The 19,929-nt window shown below is 31.7% G+C and overlaps 3 long non-coding RNA genes across 3 annotated transcripts; 1 reads left to right on the forward strand and 2 right to left on the reverse strand.

Moving 5' to 3' along the window:
* Positions 1–2,389: 2,389 nt before the first annotated feature.
* Positions 2,390–4,805, reverse strand: LOC105628981 (uncharacterized). Its single transcript, XR_001046591.4, has 3 exons — positions 4,505–4,805; positions 3,195–3,261; positions 2,390–2,683 (listed from the first exon to the last, which is right to left on the reverse strand). It is a non-coding gene; the product is annotated as an uncharacterized LOC105628981 (long non-coding RNA).
* A 1,610-nt stretch (positions 4,806–6,415) lies between these two features.
* LOC110008936 (uncharacterized) lies at positions 6,416–9,401 on the forward strand. Its single transcript, XR_002283736.3, has 2 exons — positions 6,416–7,249; positions 9,181–9,401. It is a non-coding gene; the product is annotated as an uncharacterized LOC110008936 (long non-coding RNA).
* A 4,696-nt stretch (positions 9,402–14,097) lies between these two features.
* Positions 14,098–15,563, reverse strand: LOC110008883 (uncharacterized). The gene is made up of 3 exons (XR_016321046.1): positions 15,253–15,563; positions 14,898–15,036; positions 14,098–14,196 (listed from the first exon to the last, which is right to left on the reverse strand). It is a non-coding gene; the product is annotated as an uncharacterized LOC110008883 (long non-coding RNA).
* Positions 15,564–19,929: the final 4,366 nt, after the last annotated feature.

A 19,929-nucleotide genomic window follows, 5' to 3' on the forward strand; every position in this document is an offset into this window, starting at 1 on the left:
TGGCAATCCCACTCCATGTCCCATTACTTTTCAGACTATCTAATAAACTACAATGGCGACAATAAATTTTTCCGGATTTCAAAGCCATAAGGTATGAAATCTGACTTTAGACCTAAAAAATTAAAATTATTAAAAAATATTTAAAATATGATTGTATATGCTTGTGTTTGGTTGGGATCTGAGTGGGAAAGTATACTTATGGTCTCAAATAGATTCTTGTTTTAAGAATGATAGAGTTGATGATTTAAAAAAGATGGTTGAATTTATGGATTCTCTAAATTTTGTTTTTAGGGGTTGAAGTTGAAAGTTTTGTTTTTGCCATGTTTGGTTGGTTTGTGAGAAAGCAAAGATAAAAAAAATTAAGGGATAAGAAAATTGCATTTTTAATTTCCTTTATGGCTTACCATTTGTTGAGATGTGAATTAATTATTTTTTGCTTGATTGAATGAATTTAGAGTCAAAATGATGGAGTTTTGGTTTCCTATGTTTTTGTAAGTTTTCAAAGGAGAAAGGTTTGGATGATTTGGTACAAAGTGAAAATGTAAAAGAAAGATAAGGGTATTTATGAATTTTTACTAGACACTAAGAATAAAAAATGAGCTTCTTGGATGGAAGGATCTATTAGTTTAATGGTTCAAAAGATATGGACTTCAAAAAGCATTTCTGCAAAAGCAAGGATTAAGTAGTTGTATTTCGATATAAAGAAGGATGTATTAGTTTTTTTTTCCCATAAACACAATAGGATCATAGTTTATGTATTATCAATAATGCAATAAGAAAGTCTACTATCACATTCATTGCATCACTAATTCGGACCTTAGTGCTTGCCATTTATACTTTTTTGTTTTATAATAAAAATTATTGGTGCTTGTTGTATAGCTTCCCCCTTGAACCATTGCATGTCAGTAATGATGCATCTCCTAAAGGGCCATTTGTGCAAAGGAATGAGAAGATTGGAACTGAAATAAACATTGACTTTTCGGTTTAGGCAAATGAATACAACGAGTACCTTGTTATGATTACAATAATGCTATTGATGCATCAATTCTAGAAGGTTGTGTTGAGGTTGATATTAAGGAGGCTTTTTCGAATTTGCGTGTAGTTGATATTAGTGACAATAGTTCAATTGCAGAGAAAATAAAAGAAAATTGAATACTAGAATTATGATCATGGGAGAGGCTCAAGACTAGATGATGACAATCACGTGGGACAATTGTCACTTAATGTTGATGACGAAGTTATAGTAATTTAAATGGGAACTCAATATATTGAGTACCTACAATTACTAGTGATTATGAGGAATCAGATAGGGAATTCTCCTCATCATATAGTGGTGAAGAGGGTGATAAGGAGATAAGAAGAAAAAAAGCTGAAGAATGTGTACAATCCTGGATCTGATCACAAGTAGCTGCAATTGGCTATTGGAGCAAATAACAACTTGTAATGGTTATAAAGAAGTATGCATTGCTTAAGGGCTTCAATGTGACTTGGAATAAGAGTGAGGAAGGAAAGGTCGACTATAGATGCATAGAAAATTGTACATGGAGATTTCATGGTAGTTCAATCAACATTGGGTTATATGATTATATCAGGAAGAGCATCTATACTTTATGTCCTTGATGAATAGGCAAGCAAATTCCACCTTTTTAGAGGCTGAGTTCTTAAGTCAGATTAGGAGAGGCCCTACTTATATTGTTGACAAAATGATAAAAGATTTTAATAAAAAGTATGTTGTTACAATGAAGAAGCGTGTTTGTTATCGAGCAAAATAGAAAGCTCTTGCAAAGCTGAATAGCTCACTTGAGTCGCATTACTCAAAATTTAGGTCTTATATATCTACAACATAATGCATTTACAGCTACAAGGCATACTGTGGCTAAATGTGCAAAATTTTGTAGGTAAATGCTTTTGCCACAATAGGTTTTTCATGTAGCATGTCATAGCAAAAAGTTAGCTACAAGATTAAAGTCTTCCGTAGCTAAAAATCAATACTTGTAGCTATGTTATTTATTATAATATGACTACAACATCAAAATTTTTTGCTGCGAAATTAAAAATTTATAAAAAAATATATAAGCCACAAAAATTAAACTTATAGCTAGAAACACATTTAGCTATACCTTTTAATTTTTGTAACTAAATAATAAAATATCTTGCCTCAAACATAACAAAGTAGCAAGTATTTTTAACATTTAGCTATAGTTTGTGAAACTTTAACCAAAAATTAAAATTCTTTGCCACAAATAATAAATCATTAACAATGGCTTTTATTTTTACAGTAATTGCTCATTTCTAAATTTATTGATAGTATTTTGAAATTATTTTCCAATCCATTATTAATTTTTTGAATTTTTTATTATCAGGAATGAAAATAAAAATGAAAGAAAAATATAAAACTCTTCAAATTTATTTATAAATATAAATATATTTTATATCTTAATAAATTACAAAAATGTCAAAAAAAAAAGGTAAAAGCAAATACAAAATTTATGTCTAATAAATACAAAATTCACATCTAACCAATATGAAACGTACAGTCCTATTACATTGATAATTGGAGACTCATTCTTGGTCAATAACCTCCAATGCTTTGTTCATTCACCCATACATCACCCTCTCCTACTCTTGTGAAATCAATTGCAATGGGGTCATCACCAATGGTTGTAGCAATAGCAAAACTTATCTGGGTCAACACAATTTTTAATTGTTAGCTTCATATGAGACATCATTAAATCAAGCATATGTTTGTGAGAATAAATGACAAAATGCATGTCTCTTCCCTTTTTTTTTTCAAAAAAAAAAAAAAAAAAAAAAAAAAAAAGGTAATAGATACAATTTCATTCTCTTCATATGAGACATCATTAAATCAAGCATATGTTTGTGAGAATAAATGACAAAATGCATGTCTCTTCCCTTTTTTTTTTCAAAAAAAAAAAAAAAAAAAAAGGAAAAAGACCAAAGTTCATACTTGTATATTCTGCAAAGCTAAATGAAAAAAAAAAAAAAAAAAAAAAAAAAAAAAAAAAAAAAGGTAATAGATACAATTTCATTCTCTTCAAGATATTCTCCCATTTTCACATAACTCAGCAAATTAGAATATCATATATTCACATAAGGCATACAACATGATATTATGGATCCTATTTTGAATTGAATTTGGAAAAATGAAAAACTTAATTAATATTTGAGGTTACCTTGAAAGGCTGATGATGTTTGAAAACACCTACTAGGACGGCCTAATTGTTCACCTTGAAGCCCATTCTGCACTCAGACAAGGAAAAACGACAGATAACTCTGATATTGTTTTATAGAACATAGCTTGAAACAAAACTTAAATCACAAACAAATTGATCTGATGACTTTTTGGTTAATCCAAATTAGCCTCGGTCTTCAATAGTCAATAATTTTTTTTACAAAAGCAATACAAGATGTACTTAATGTAGTTTTCTCAAGTAAGCAAAATGTTTTAGTTTTAAGAGAACACAAATAAATAGATGCAGAAAATTGGAATTTAAAGTATTGAAGAGGTAGTTAAAATAAGAATCGAATGCTCTTGCAAATGTTTTTATCCAAGTAGAATTTTGACAAATGCAGTCTCAAAATAGTTATGAATATATATGATTAAAGCACGGAAAATGGATAAGTCTGATTAACTAAACACCAACAATTAAAGATGCAAAAAACTAAAGTGAAAAAAAGACAAAGGAGATGAAAAAAATGCACAAGTTCATCAAGAACCCATCAGTATCACACAACAGAAAAAGTATCAGCTACAAGTATACAACTTCACAGCTATAATTAACGGACTCGGATGCTACTCAATATATTAAGCGGAAAAATATAAACTTCTACTTGTTGGGGTGAAATATTGTATATTCTAATGAATGCTCCAAACAAATAATCAAACAGAGACATATTATCGTGTGCAATTATACCAGCTATTACATTTAGAGGAGCATGTTAAGTTTGATATCTAACATCAGCATTTTTAAATATTAGTTATTGCCTTTTGTTCTCAAAATACCAAAGATTAAAAAGAAAAGAAAACAAATGTAGCTTTAACTGATTATTAACAGCTTTTCATCCAAACTTGACCGACTTCTTATAAAATCTATAGAAAAGATGACAATTTCATCATCAAAACTTCAAGTAATCCACAATTCACCTACATTGGCACAATTTGATCACAGAAACAATAATTACCAATACCTGAAATCAATGCTACAAGCCTGAAAATATAATTACACTACATAACCGTCGATAGCAGTGGACGGAACACCCAACAATCACCAAATTTAATAAATAATCTTATAGTCAAAACGCTCAAGATTTTCTGGAGAACCCATTTCTAACTTCAATTTCATCAAATTGTAAATAATTTTATCAATTTCCTAAATTTATCAATTTCAACCTTAGGTTTAAAATTCTTGAATACTCAATCAAAAACTCAAAAATTTAAACAAAATAAACTAAATAACAGTGTTAAAAATTATCAATTTCCCACCTACCCCACCGGAGAAAACCGCCCTTAATCGCCTAGGTGAGGCGAATTTGAAACTGCGTTACTTTCTCCCTACTGTCGAACGAAGGACAAGCCACAGCTTGCAGAAACAGGTCAACAGCAAATAGAGGAGGCCGAGTCCGTCGAGTTTGCAGCTTCTCTGGTCGGATTTTGGTCGCTTAGTCGCCGAAAAATGGAGGAGAATTCACGCAGGTTGGAGGAGCGGCTGTGTAGCGTAATGGAAAAGGAGGAAGGGGCTGTTTGGTCCAATTCGACTTTCCCTAAGTGATTTTCGCGGTATGGAATTATGATTGATTTGGTTATTTTAAATTAATAAATGGGAAAATAATTATTTTCGTCTTCGAAATTTTACAAAATTAATTAATTTGTATTTATATTTTTTAAATAAATTTTTAGTCTCTGAAATTTCATCGTATTAAATGGTCTTTTCATTTCATTTTAGTGATTTTCACCATTAAATGTCTCGTAAAAGACTAACATATATTTAATAAAATAAATATTAGACCAAAAGTTCAATCCACGTTATATCTCTCGTTCTCCTTCTGTCTCTTAAACCTCTTTGTTCTGCAACTACACATCATCTTTATTTCTGCAACTCCACTGCAAATACACATTTGGATTTTAAAATGTATCTAGTAAACCCATTTTTGTTCAGCCCCACTACAACAACATCTCTCACACTATCAATCAATTGTCATCATCTCCATTTTTTATTCCTTCAATAAGAATCAAACCCTCAAAATTTAAGATATGACTTTGGATAAATTCGTTAAATACCCAACAAAATTAACTATATATATATATATATATATAACATCTTTAATGCCTTAAGCGCTCTTTCTGCAACTAAACTGTGTATTAGATGTTTCAGATTCAAGCTAAAAAATCATCAATAGGTCTTGATTTACATTTTAGACTTCATCCACCAAGTCGTCATTAAACGAATACAGTCATAGACTAATCGGATCTAAAATGCTTTCTACTTGAGTTTCTATATTTTGGGATTTTGCTAGCATGTGGGTTTGTAGATTTTGAAGCTGGAATGTGGTTTTCCATTTGCTTGTGGTTTAAGAGTTAAAGAAGATAGTAAGCAGATGTGGCTGAAATTGATCATCTTTTGTAGCAATATCGGATTTGGGAAGTGAGTTTTTTTGTTTGGGTTATTATATTTTAGAAGAAATTTCATATTGAATATTATTTGATTTTTGGGTTTCTTTGATAATTAGAAGCCTGATCTTATTAATCTTGATTGGTTTTTGAATGGTAAAAGGAGAAGGTAAAGATATGGTATTGTGTAGAGAGATTTAAAGGTGATTGTCTCTTTTGTTGATAGTGGTGGTTATGGTGGTGGCTGCAACCATTTGTGATTTTTGGTGACGAAGGTTGTGAAATGTTGGACATGGTCATTCTGGATTTTATCAAGGATACTACTAATTGTCATTTAAAAATTTTTTCTCTCCTCTCTCCTGCTTTTTTTAGCTTAATTTAATGAAAAAAACAGTTATTTTTGGACGGAAGGACTATTTAACATGATGACACTAAATCCCAGGAACTAGATATTTAATATACAAAAATGTGAATGCCAATTAATTAATTTTGTAAAATCTCAAGGATGAAAAAATAATTTTCCCTTAATAAAACTCCAATAAATTTATTATTTTAAGGAATGTTTTTAAATCCAAAAATAACAAAAATAATTAAAACCTTTCTTATAAAATACTTCAATATGATATCATTTAAATTCAATTAAAAATAAATATTTAAAAAAATTTAAATTAACTATTTCCTTGTTTATTTACTTAATAAACTATATATAAATTCAAATTTTAATGGCATTGTAAATATTTTCATTATAAGTGATTTTAGAAGTGAAATGACCCAAAAAATTGTTTTCAAAAATTTATCATTTAAAATTTAATTATAAATTATAACCAATGAAATTCAGTGAAAAATATTTATTATTGCTAAACCAAACCAGTAAATCAATTTGAATTTTTCGAAAATCAAGTGAAAACCCCGTAAACTAAGCTAAAACCGAACTAAATCATTGAATTGAGCCAAACCGGTTCGAATCGAACTGGAATGGACCCATAAAGCTCTAGAAACCAGTCTTTTCCTTTTTTTTTTTTTTTTTCCTTCTCTTCTTCTTCTTTTCTTCCTCGCCAGCGCCGTTTCTCTCCCTCTCCGTCGATTTTCCGGCCACCTTAGCTTATAACTGGCCGACTCCACCTCTTCCTCACCAGCACTACTCCAGCGACTCCCCTTCCTATTTCCAGTCGGTTTTAACGCAAAAAGGAGATGAAGAACGATGATGTGCCACAGTCGATTTCTCGTCAATCCTTGCCGATTCCGGCGGCTTCAGGTCATGAGGTGAGCGCCGGTCGATCCCTTTCCTCCACGTGATCATTTTCCCTAAAATAATTCCGTTGATGGAGCATGGAGGACGAAACCACCATGAGCAGTGGAGATACAGCGACTTCAGGCTCGATTTCGGCCAAACGAGCTAGTAGCTCTGCAAACGGAAGGTGGATTTGAACTCCTCATGAAATTGCGAGTCGAACATTGGGATCGCTGCAAAATTCTGGGCGATCTCGATTTTCCGGCAACCGTGCATGGAGGCGACAGCGGCGATCCGGCGAATCGCCGGCAAGTCTCCGGCGAGGCCCCTAGAGGCAGAATCATCTTCTCCTCGTGCAGATTGTGGAATCGTAGTCCGATTTTCGATTGGTAAGTTCTAAGACCTAGTTCCTTATTTTTGGTACAAATTCCAAATTTAAAATTATCGGGTGATTTAGTTGATTTCTAATAAATAATTAATTGAAGGACTTTGAAATGTTAGGTAAAATGTTGAACTTGTCATGTGGACTCTGAATATGCAATTAGAATTGTTTAGCTATTTAATTCTATATATATTTAATTCTATATATGTGGAAACATAGTTAATAAACTTAGAATAGTTAATAATCTATAAAGTAATGCAAATTTGGTACATAGGCTTCAAAGCTTTAAAAAAAAAAAAAAAAAAAAAAAAAAGAAAATCGCAGAAATGGATGAAATAGCAATTAGCGTGATCTTAGAAAGACTTAGTCAATTAATTAGCTTGTTAATTTACTTTAATTAGTATCGATTACTGTTGTGAGTTAAAGTTGAAGAAGTTTAGTTCTATACAAATATAACCTTGAACCTTAACACTTCCAAGTATAAATTATAAACCTAAGAACAAGCAACTACTCATCTTAATTAAAATACAATTTAGTTGTTAATAAAATAATGTATTAACCTATAGCTCAAATATGGAAAAAGAACTATTTGAGGTTTGTTTATTTTGATAATGTAATTATATAGCGTTTTGATAAACTAAGAATATGATGTTAGTTGGTATTAATTATGAATTGAGTAAATGTTTAGACGAATGAATATTGGCTATGGCAGACGAGATTAGTTGTTGTGAATTGTCCGATGGGCTATGAGAATTTATTATTGTATGGTGATGTGGCTAATAAAGGAGGATGGGGAATTTGACTTGATCGGTTGCCCGACGGATGGGCTGTGTGGGTTGAATGGATATTTAATAAAATTATTGATATTTAAACAGGTGGATAGTCCTATTTGTAGGGGAGATTTTGTCAAAATTTCGACAAAATCCAGATCAGTTTTACTTGCTAAATAGGTTATCGGATTATTTAGGACAAGCCTTTATTTTTGTTTAGCAGGGTACTTTATTCAATTCTTTTCTCCCCTTTGAATTTTCATTTCGTTTAGATCGTTCTAGTTGGTTCACTGATTCGATAAGTTAGAATTGAAATTTGAGTCTTTTCCCATCTAGTTAGAAAATAATAATAAATAGTGCATTACCAGTTGCATCATACATAAAACATTACTATATAGAGATTTGTGTTCAATTATTTTTTTTATTATTCATTTATTTATGTATTTTTCAAGTAACAATTATTATATTATATTATATTATTACTATTTAATACTCTTATATTTATTTGAATTGGTATGTGAATGTCTATTTGCATTCTTGCATGATAGGGTTTAATTAATTGATATGCTTGCATTTAAATGCGATGTTTGATTATTTGTGTTGTGACATTGCTACACTTTGTTTGTGTGGAATTGGGATGAAATAGGTCACTATGGGTTTGTGAGGACAATTCTGAAATTGATGATAATATGGAATTTGATCGTCGGCCATGTATGGGGAGATTGGTGCCCCCGTGTGCACCTGATGATATGGATTATATGGAAAACCACAGAATAGCCTCCTGTTGGTATGAAAAAGAAAAGAGAGTATTAAAAAAAAAAAAAAAAGAAAAAAAGAATGAATGATTGAAATGAAATGAGAGGGTTGGTCAAGTAAAGATTAGACCGGTCGACCAAGTATAAGGGATCGGCTTCTTGGTGCACACATCATGAGAGGATGGGCCACGTGTTAGGATGACTCATCAGGGGTTTCGGTGACGCCACTGACCAATCTCCACGTGTTTGATTACTTGAAGGTGTGATTATTTATGGATGCTGATGATGTGCCATTTTTTTGATTGGATGGGTGTTCATTCTAGTAATATAGGAAACATTTCGTGTGAATGCTTGTGTTATGCAATAATCACAATTCATTATTAGACTCACATTTCTTTGTTTAACTTTTCCAGGTAGTAGATACTTCTTTGTTTCGGTTAAAGCTCATTCTCCTTCCCCGCAGAACTAGAAAAATAACTTTTAGAATCTACAGTTATTTAAGTTATGTAACTATATGTATTAAAATATATTTATATTTATTTGTTAGTGAACTCGCAGTTGTAGGATTGTAATCGATAAACTGATGAGGAGGTTTAGTTATTTATTTTTGTGAATGCATGAATCTATTAGCCCACGTTAAGGATGTTTTGTATTATAATTGGGCCCAAACTATAAAATGTTTAAAATGTTACAGGCCAAAGTATAATATAACTATGAGATTGACTATACATGGTAATATGGGCTGATTATTTGAGATTCATATTGATATGATTGAATTTTAATGGTTTAGGCTTACTACGGGCCTCGGGTCGGGGGCTTAATGTTTACCTGGGCTCTATTGCCGATCTGGCCCTTGGTTTCGGGTCGTGACAAGAAGACATAAAATTAAATAGTTTTCCTTATACCTAAATTATAAAGAATAAATAAATAAATAAATAAATTTAATGGAAATGAATCAATTTAATTATTATGAATCTTAAAAACAAGTATTGAACTTGGGAAGAATTTTTTATTTTTTTATTTAGAATTAAATTCTTTGATATTAGTATTATTAGTGTTAGAATTCGCGCGACGCACAGAACAATATTAAAGGATGAAATAATTTTTTATAACATCATTTAAAAATAATAAAATTGTATAACAAAATGATCGTTAAATGCATTACAAAATTATATCTCATTGAGATATAGTAAAAAAAGTTGTAATGCTAAGGTGTATTTTGTTAAGTATCCTTCGAAGTTTTTTACCAAGTATGTAATGACAAAAGTCACGCATGATATGATCTAGGGGTGTCAAAATAGGTTCGCGTGTCAAGTTCAACACGGATTTGTATAACACACGACATGATTAGGGTCAACACAAATACGATCAATTTAAAAATTGTATTAAATTTACCAACATGAATATGACACGAAAATTAAGCATGTGACATGAACACAAAACATTTAACCCGCCTAATAGGATAAATAGGTTAAGTTGGTCATATTGACACGTATACAACCTTGTAATCCGCTTAATATTATAAACAAGTTAAGTAGATCGTATTGACCTATATACAATGCACTTAGCTTATTTATAATATTTTTAAATTTTAACCTATTTAACTCTAATCATATTTAAAAATAAATTTTGATACATAAAATGCATAAATTCTTCAACATTCATAACTAAAATAAAAAAAAGTAATAAAACAATAAAATTTAAATAGGTTTTAATTAGAGTATTTATATCTAACACTAAAATTATCTCTTTACTCTTAAATAAACGGATGACTTGTCTAACCCGCGACACGATACATTTATATTCGTGTCATGGGTGACTCGTTTATGACGTGAACACGTTTAACCTTAAACCAAGTATTTCGCGTATTAGGCGAATCATGTCCACGTGTCATGACCCATTTTGACACCCCTAGTATGACCTGCATAAAAACATGCACACATTTTTCAATAGTGATAATAATTTTGAGAATTTAAATAATTATATTGAAATAATAAATCAAGTATTTTTTATTTTATGTATATGATTTAGTATAAATGATTGTTTATTTATTTGAAATATTAATATATTATACTTATTTAGTATAATTGTTCTAAGGGTGTGGATGTCCTTTTTTTGAAAATTATCATATTGCGTATGTTCTCGTATTTCTTGTCCCTTGTCCTTGCAACCTATCTCCTGGTATATGATACTACTCCATACACCAAGCTAATCAACCAAAGTTTTTTTATTACCAAGAAAAAATGAAGTGTTTTTTTTTTAAATTTATTTTTGAGTCTTTTTTTACTAATGAATGATTAGAAAAAATAAGAAGGAACTAAATTTTTTTTTGGAAAAAACTTATGTTAATTATTTTTTTTGATATAAAAGAAAAATCAAATTAATTTTTCTTTACAAATTAATTTTTACATTTTTTTATTTTCCTTTTAATTTGAAGAGAAAATTATGGGAATTCTCTTCCCTTGTATTTCTTTCTTATTTGCAAATAAAATAGGTTTTGCTTATTAATATTAGTTTGGTTTTCTTTTCTTTTATTTTTTCCCTATATGACATTATTTGAAAAAATAAAATAATTTATCTTCTTATAATTGCTGTCATTACAACTTATCTTCTTACAATTATGCTCAATACTTAGCTGTCATTACAATACTTTTCTCCTTGGCAATTTGAGAGATTTATACTTAGCTGTCATTAAAAATGGACTTCTTTGCTTTTATATTGTCACGACCCGACTCCGTGGGCCGGACCGGCAGTAGGGCCCAGGTAAGCTTAAGGCCCCCGAGGCCCGTAGTAAGCCTAAACTACTCTACTAACACCAGTCACACCAATTAACAGGAACAGTAAGTCCATACAAACTAGGATACAGATATTATGCAATCTGGCCCAATTTCAAACATCTCAATTAAAGTCTAGTTTGGACCTAGTCATGATAAGTCACATTTATAAAATAACGCATGCAGTAAAACCCAATTGAAATACACAACCCTATAACTGCGGAGTTCAACAACAATTAGGAAATGGAGAAGTGTACATATTTAATAGCACAGTCTAACTCATAATAACAAAAGTTATAAATTTACTTTTTGTAGCTCTGCGAGAAAAATGACAGAGCTTCAGTTGAATCAGCAGCTTCCTATTACCTGAGAAGTTTAGAAAAAAGGGGGTGACTTTTGCAACTCAGTGAATAATAATAAATAATACACACCACATTCAGTCACGCGAAATGCACCCTAATATACTGAATGAACACACAACGGTGAGACATATGGCATAACATCAGCACCCACAAACAATATCACCTTCAGATAATCACAGCACGTGGAAATTAGTCAGTGGAGTCACCGAACCCCCGATGAGCCGTCCTCCCACATGGCTCATCCTCTCGCATGTGCACCAGGGAGTCGATCCCCCATACTGGCCGACCTGTCTAATCCTCACTTGACCGGTCCTCTCATTGTTTTTCCATTCTCTCTATTCTTTTCCATACCAACAGGAGGTAACCCGGTCGTCTCCATCAAATCTAGATCATCAGGCGCTCACAACAGGAGGCCACCCTGCGGGCTGCGATCAGATCTAGATTATCAGGTGCGCCCAATAAAGAGACCAACCTGTGGTTTTCCATATCACACAGATCAAAGCAGTGGGTGCACACGGGGGCGCCGATCTCCCATTTACCCGGCCAAATTTCATATCATTTTCAGGATCCATATCACATACACCATTCTCACAGACCCGTGGTGACCCACTTCGTCCCAATTCCACACAAACAAATCACAGTATAGTCACAGCACAAATAATCAGACAATTCATCCAAATGCACAATTATATAAGTATAATTATAATGATCGTAACATAATATATATATGATAAAATACTTATAATATGTTGTAAATATGTAAATGAAAATATAATGTTTATAAGTAATTGTTATGCAAATGCAGTGTTGATGTGCATTATTCATTATTACTCACAGTGATGGAGAGCGAGGTTCTAGCTTTGATTCTGTCTTGGAGGAGCACTAGATGGACCCGGGCGATCTAAGAAATTACAAGAACGACACAAAAAGAATAATTTTATCAGACAAAATATTTATTTACACTCTAAAAATCTCATTTTATATTCTAACTTCTCTACGTAATTTAATCCTGAGATTTAATTTCTTTTCTATAATAATTTATTTTTCTATTGAACTGCCACGACCCATTTCCGTGGGCCGGACCGGCACTAGGACCTGGGTGGGCTTAAGGCCCCCGAAGCCCGTAGTAAACCTAACTTATTTAAATCTCACATTCTGTTCATAATTATGGATTCAGGCCCATTAACTTATTATACATATGCATTCAAAATACAGTTCATATATTTAATATGGACTTTATTATTTATTTACAACCCAACTGGAATACAAATGCGGAACTCTACCTTTATATTTACATTGTTATTTCTATCATTAAAAGTCTTCTACAATAAGTGTCTCAACTCCACAAGGCTTTTCTTTCTTTCTATTACCTGGAAAAAAATAGTAGGCAGGGGTGAGCGCCTAACTCAATGAGTAGGGTTAGATAACCCTCTCACCCCACACAATCACACAGATGCTAAATATTTTTATCTAGTTACCATTTAATTATATGATCATGCAGTTTGTCACACAAATGGCAATACAACAGCTCACAAGTATCATCACCTTCATATAATCACATCACGTGGAAATTAGTCAGTGGCACCACCTGAAACCCCAACGAGCCGTCCTCACACATGGCTCGCCCTCTCATACATGTGCACCGGGGAGCCGATCCCCCATACGGCCAACTGGTCTAATCCTCACTGACCAGTCCTCTCATTATTTTTCCATTCTCTCTTTTCTTTTCCATTCTCTCTTTTCTTTTCCATACCCACAGGAGGCAACCCGGTGGTCTCCATCCAATCTAGATCATCAAGTGCTCACAACAGGAGGCCACCCTGCGGGCTACAATCAAATCTAGATTATCAGGTGCACAACAACAAGAAGCCATCTTGTGGTTTTCCATACAATCCATATTATCAGGTGCACACGGGGGCGCTGATCTCCCATTTTCCCGGCCGACGGTCAAATTTCATATCATATCATATTCAGGATCCACATCACAGATCGTCCTCACAAACCCATGGTGGTCCACGTCATCCCAATTCCACACAAACAAGGCACAGTATATTCATAGCACAAGTAATCAGACAATTTTTAATATCAACAAATGGTGCATCATAATATGGCAATTCAACAAAATAATGCATGATAACATTTAGCCGCGAATGCATGAATGCAGGCGGATGATACTAGTTATCTAACACTACTCACAGTTCTTTATTGCCCTTTAAAGGACTATCTCTAATACTGCATCCTTCTAGCTTTTGTCTCACCATCCCGGAGCTCATACACATCTAGAAAGAAAATCCTGTATAAAAATCCTAACCTCATAAATATACTTTGCATTCGTTACCACTTTTGAGGCTCTATAGCTATTTATCTTAATTTGTCGAACTTAAGTATATATATATTGTTCATTTATTTATTTTATTATTCTAATTTATAACTTATATTAAATAAAGCATTCTAATTATTTAGTAAGTAATATTTTTATAATAATAATAAATACCACGATAATAATAATAATAAAAGTTTTAATTGTTATTACCTATTAAAGATATAACTAGTTTAATTCTTCATTAAGTGTTTACTGAAAATTCGGCAGCATTTCCTCTATAAACTAGACTATCCAAATTTTTACATAAACCATATGTCAACACACAGCCCATCCATCGGGCAATTCACATTAACTCATCTCGTCCGCCATAACCATCATTCATTCTTTCATTCAATTCACAGTCTATTCATCGGACGTATTCTTAATCAAATTAAATTCTCATTATAATTAATTATGCTATAACTATTGACTTACTAATAAAATTTCCACATTTTACTTACATTATTATTAGCTAGAAATTTATATTTCAACACCGATCTTATAGTTATAATTAATATTCATGGAATATATTTAACAATATCCAATTTAATTTATTTAACTACTTAATTAAATTCATTAATTAATTATCTCGGGATTTATTCAAAAATTGCTAATTAAGCTTTAGAGTGTACCGATCGAAAATCGGATTTGATTTCCGTGATCCGCGCGAAGAGGAGAACATGCTGCCTTTGAAGTCCTCGCTGGAGCCTCGCCGGCCGGTCGCCGGACCGCCGCAGCCGCCGCCGTGCACGGTGGCCGAAAAAGTCAAATCTTCACCAAAATTAACAAACAATATATCATTTTATTCGTTTCGATGAGAGGATCACTAATATGTATTCAAATCAAGGTGGGTATGAACTATTTGGCCGAAAATTGACCGGAAAGGTTCGGTGATACCCATTTTGGGTTTTTCGATTCCGGCTATTACAGTCGACGAGGAGGCCATCAAATGAAAGAGGAAGAAGAGAGGAGTCATTTGGTACTCACCTTGCGCTCTAGACTTGCCTGAAACGGCGTGAATCGCCGGAAAAAAGGTGTCGCTATGGTGCCAAAACTTCAAGCTCTTTCCTTTCAAAATAGATGCAGTTTCAGTTCAAGTCAAAGCCATATTCTTCTTCCTTGCGTTGAGTTGATGTTTTTAGAGTATTCATTTGCCGGATTTGGTGACCGGAGGAAGGAGATCGAAGGAGAGGGAGGAGGAGGAGGAGGTCGTGCAACTGGAGAAGGAGAAGGAAGAAAAGAAAAAGAAAAGAAAAGAAATGGGCAGGTCCGGTTCGATTCGAACCGGTTCTGTCCGATTCAGTGATTTGGTCTCATTTCATTTGGTTTATGAGTTTTTCGCTCGGTTTTCCGATTATTCGTGTGGTTTCGACACAGTTAATTTGATTTTTAGGTCCGATTTAATTTATTTAATTATTTAGTTGGGTCATAAAACATCTCTTCAAGTTACGTTCTAATAGTACAACAAATAATAATAACAATAAATTTAGGATAATTAGTTTATATCGTAGAGTTCCATTTTATTTCATCGAAATTTCCGAACGTTCTGTTTTTGGGCTTGGGCCCAATTCAAATTTGGGCTTAAGTTAGAAATGCTCGGTCTTCACAACCCATACTATAAAAAGAAAATTCGGATTTTTGATTTAATAAAAATTCTAAAGTTTTAAAAATAAAAATTTGGGGTATTACACGAACACTATTTTATTTATTTTCTTCTGACTTGTATTTTATTTCCTACCGAAATTTATTTATTTTTCTACCGAAATTTCTTTTATATTTCTACCGAAATTTCGGCAACATCTCCCCTAAAAATTGGACTATCCACCTGTTAAAATATCAACAATATATCTAATATTTTCCAAACCAAACAGCCCATCCATCGGGCAATCAATCAATCAAATTTTCCATCATCCATCAATCTCAACATCACCACACAATTAAAATTATACATTACAATAACATTATATCTAAACTACCTTAATTAAATCAACACTAAAATTATAAATCTATTAACTACTCACAATTACTAAATTAAATTAACTAAATTAATTAACTTTGAATAATAAAATTAATTTAATTAACTAATATTACTAGAATTAAATTAATCAACTAAAAGTATTAAAATTAAACTAACTAAAATGACTAAATTTAATTAACTACCATGAATAAAATCAAACTAATTTACAAAAATGTATTTAAATTAATTATACCCCAATAATAATTTTTTGTCGAATTTCTGCTAGATCGGAAATTTCCACGCGTGCCGGATCGGAGAGCAGTGGCTGTTGGTGGTCGGAGGCACGCTGGAGCGGCGGCAGGCCGGTGATGGCGCGACAAAGTAGAGGAGGCGCTGCGTCTCGCCGATCGGGAGCAGGGGACTGTGCTGCGCCGCACAGTTTGGCCGAGGACGAAGAGGGACTGCTAGCGGAGCTACTGCGAAGCCGAACTGCAGCAAGGGCTGTGGCGGCGAGGACTGGGTGGCGCGCGACGTGGGTGGCGTGAGCTGCTGCTGCCTCGCTAGGGACGCAGGTGCAGTGAGGAAGAAGCGAAAGAAGGAAGGGAAAAAAGAAGAAGAAGAAGAAGAAGAAGAAGAAGAAGAGGGAGGAGGGTGGTGGCGCTGTGGTGTTGCTGGGTGGTCGGAGGCGTAGGGAGTGAGTGAGGAGAGATGAGGCGTGTGCTGGATATAGAGGGAGAAGAGTTTTCTAGATGGTTTGGGTCGAACCGGTTCGATTCGGTTCGGTTCGGCCCAAATCTTCGATTTTTAACTGGTTTTCGGCTTTTTCAATCGGTTTTCGGTTCGATTTCTCATAGTACTCGCACTAAAATATTACTATGAATTTTCCAGGTTGTCGGTGCATTAAATTTAATTGGAAAATCTTTGAAAATATAAATTCGGTTGTTTCATATATACAGTATAGATATAGATTGGAACACATTGTTTCGTAAATAATAATAATAAAATATTATTTTTTAATTAATATAAAGAAATAAAAAATGTTAAGTTTAAAATTTTTTTTATTTGTTTTATTTAAAATCATAAATATATACTTACTTATATATATATATATATATATATATATATATGAAGATTCTGGATGGTTTTAGGGGCTAATGACTACAATATTGAACCTAGTAAATTGCAATTTAGAGAGTTTAACAAATTAATTTTAAATTGTACTTTTCTACGGAATTGCACATTGTATCCAATCTAGTTGTAGTATTTTAACAAATTAATTAATTTTGTTATAAAAAGCATGAATTTTTATTCATAAATCATTGCAAAAGTTCACTTTGTAATAAATTGAAAGATGAGCCAGTGACTTATATTGAAAGAGACGTATTTACAAGTATTAACAATAAAATTATCATGAATAGATTTCAATCAATGAAAAACAGGCAAGACTTATTGCAATTTAATTATAATAGTTTATCTTCTTTTTTTAAAAAAATAGTGTAATAAAGAATTTATTTCATAATATATATTATTTTTGTAAACTATATATTTTAGGTGGGTCTCTTTACTGAATTTTGTGGCTACGCTAAGAGCAATCTCAAGTTTATCGTTGCAAATATCTATTTATTGGTTTTAATTGCATGGCCACTTAATTTAAAATTAATTTTGACTCCTTGGTGAGCTTTGCTTTTCTATTAAAAATTAATAATAAATATTAAACTTCTTAATGTATTGATTAAAAAAGGATGAATTAGTAATTCAGGTTAAATTTTAGGGTTTGAATACAATTCTACAATAAGCTAAGGATCTTCTTCAAGAATAAAAGATTTATCGAAGAAAATCAAATAAGAAAAGGCCAACACATAAATTCACCCTTAAACTTTATTAATTTAACCTTGTGACACTATGAACTTTTATTTTGACTCATCAAATAATTCAACTTATGAAATTATACATATTAAACACTTCAATTTAATATTTTAACTTGTAAAATTATATCAATTAAATACTCGTTAAAAAGTTAAAATTTATAAAAACTATTATTCCAAAAATCATTTTAAATACATGTGAAGTCAATATTTTATAAATAAAAACCAAAAATCTTAAACTTATTAATATTGGTGTTGAAAAATATATAATATTAATAAAATTTTCAAATTCAAATACAGTACATGTAATCTATAAAATTTAGAGCATGGCGAGATTAAAGTTAGAAAGTAGATAAATGGATTTATATATTCTCTCAATAAAAAAAAATATAAAATACTATCATATAGCGAGTTGTCACATCGTGTGACCCCGGAAGCGCACACGACAACTTGTGGACGGACGCTTTCAGAACGATTCATTAACATTAGCAGATATCATTTTACATCAAATTGTCTGAAACACTCAGTCAAAACGGCGCAGCCGTTTCTTAGTCAAATATTAATTTATTTTAAGATTAACCAAATATTAGTGTTAATGTCAGGCGGTTTCAATTGTTTATTAGGGACAAAAGTGTCAAGGGAGAATGAAACAATATCATAGTTTATGAGATTCGATGTAGATTTAATTTTTTATTCACTAGCTAGATTCGGGGGCTGGTGAAAAGGGTATATCAGAAAATTAAGAAATTAATTATAATTTCAAACGGGACAATGGCTTATAATTATAGAAGGCATGTTATGTATGAAAGGAATAGGCTTATAATTTTTCTTTTAGCTGGCTTTTAAGCCTTTTTTTTTTTTTTTAAAGTTTACTATTTTATCTTTATATTCGGGGAAAAAAATATGACAGGGAAAATATATGACTGTCGTTACATTTTTTGTTAAATACAAGGACATGTTAGTTGATTTTTAGCAAAATACAAGGACGAAATATTTAAGAAATAATATAAATAAATTAGTTAATTTTGATAAAATATAAAGACAAAATAATATTTTTTTTAACAAAAAAAAAGTATTAATGTATTTGTAAAGTGCAATATTGAAACTATAACAAAATACAGGGATAAATTATAATTTTTCTTTTTGTCAACTATAATTTTTTATTAGAAATAGAGATAATTCAAACAAAGCAAATATTAATAGTGTATTTTCTACAATTTACACAAAATAAAACTCGTGTTTTACTAGAACTTTTGAATCTATAGTATGGTCACCACTAAGGAGGCATTGATTGGAGTAATAAACAACATAAATTCATGTAATATTTGAAACACAAATTTGATCCCATACTTTTATACTCTATGAGACTTCAACTCCTGGTCATAAAAAAAAAAAGCCTATAAAATGGTAAAAATAGATAAACACTTTATATTATAAATTTATGCTAATTAGGTCTTTGAACAATCTATCCATAAATTATAATCTAATCAAAAACACCAACCAAATTGAAGATGCAATGCATATAAGTGATGAATTAGTAATATAAGAGCTAATTGGTAAATTTGGTTTCATTAAGAGAGTCAAAGAAAGAAAGAATAGGCTCAAAATTACCATCTGTGTGACTTAGTTAGGAGCCCTTTCTTAATGCCATAAAGAACCATAAAACAAAATGATAAGTAGCTAATCAAATTCTATGAGAAACATAGTTGATTTCATTGATTGAGATAGTTATGCCACATACAATATGCCAAGAATCTTAAAGCGCATGGCCCACATAATCCGCAGAATAACATTCTTAACGTTAATTTTTTACTGGACTTGTTTAGCTGTACAACTAGCATT

Source organism: Jatropha curcas, chromosome 5 (genome assembly GCF_041381405.1).
Source record: "Jatropha curcas cultivar XTBG-Jc1 chromosome 5, XTBG_Jcur_1.0, whole genome shotgun sequence".
NCBI lineage: Eukaryota > Viridiplantae > Streptophyta > Magnoliopsida > Malpighiales > Euphorbiaceae > Jatropha > Jatropha curcas.